This window comes from Mus pahari, chromosome 3, assembly GCF_900095145.1.
Source record: "Mus pahari chromosome 3, PAHARI_EIJ_v1.1, whole genome shotgun sequence".
Classification (NCBI taxonomy): Eukaryota; Metazoa; Chordata; class Mammalia; order Rodentia; family Muridae; genus Mus; species Mus pahari.
Window position 1 is genome coordinate 141,529,992 of NC_034592.1, and position 780 is coordinate 141,530,771.

The following is a 780-nucleotide window of genomic DNA, read 5'->3' on the forward strand; positions in this document are numbered from 1 at the left end:
CCCATGATCACTTTCCTTATGAGTCTTGACAGGGCTAAGCTTGTTCTCACCTGATAGACCTTTCTTGTTCCAGTCTCCTGTCTATGAATAAAAACATGCTGATAGTCCTCACTGTTCTCTTCACTGAGCCAAGCACCATCAGAACCTCTCTGCACTCTATTGATGAGTTGAACGTGTCTCCCTATTCTAATTGTCTTGTTCTAGGGTCTTGTGGAACATTGATGTTTAGAGCTGATCTTATTTCTTGGGCAGGACTATGTCAGAGAGGTTATCTTCTTCTCTTTAAGAAAGTTACATACCTTGCCCCTAGAAGCCTTACAAGTGTGGCTGCTGTGTCACATGCGAATCAGTAGGTGGCAGAGAGGACAGAGGCGATGTCTAGGCTCAGTATTCTGACTTATGTACATCCAAATGATTAGTAGCCTAACACTCCCTGGAAAAAGTGAGTCTGAGATGACCACTAGTCCAGCACCAGGATGTCTGGACAGGGAGCTAGCCTGAGACAACTATCATCAGGCAACACCCAGGCCTGGGAAGTGGGGGTGTGGGTGGGGTGGGGGGAAGACCATGCCTGAGATGACCCCTGCTCAGTGCCATAAGGTACAAGCAAGGCATAGCACTCCTGAAGCCACTCTGGAGATGACCCCAGACATTCAGAGACTCCAGGAACCACTAAGAGGAGCAAGTAAGTAGTGAAGAAACAGAGGGACGTGAGCACAACCAAGAGAGGCAGAGCTAGATACTCAAGGGGGACAGACTGATGTGAGTAGCTGGTGATGC

General features: G+C 48.3%; 1 non-coding gene across 1 annotated transcript; it reads left to right on the forward strand.

The window, feature by feature from the left end:
• Positions 1 to 299: 299 nt before the first annotated feature.
• On the forward strand, positions 300 to 431 carry LOC115063731. Its single transcript, XR_003843611.1, has one exon. It is a non-coding gene; the product is annotated as a small nucleolar RNA SNORA17 (small nucleolar RNA).
• The last annotated feature ends 349 nt before the right edge of the window (positions 432 to 780 follow it).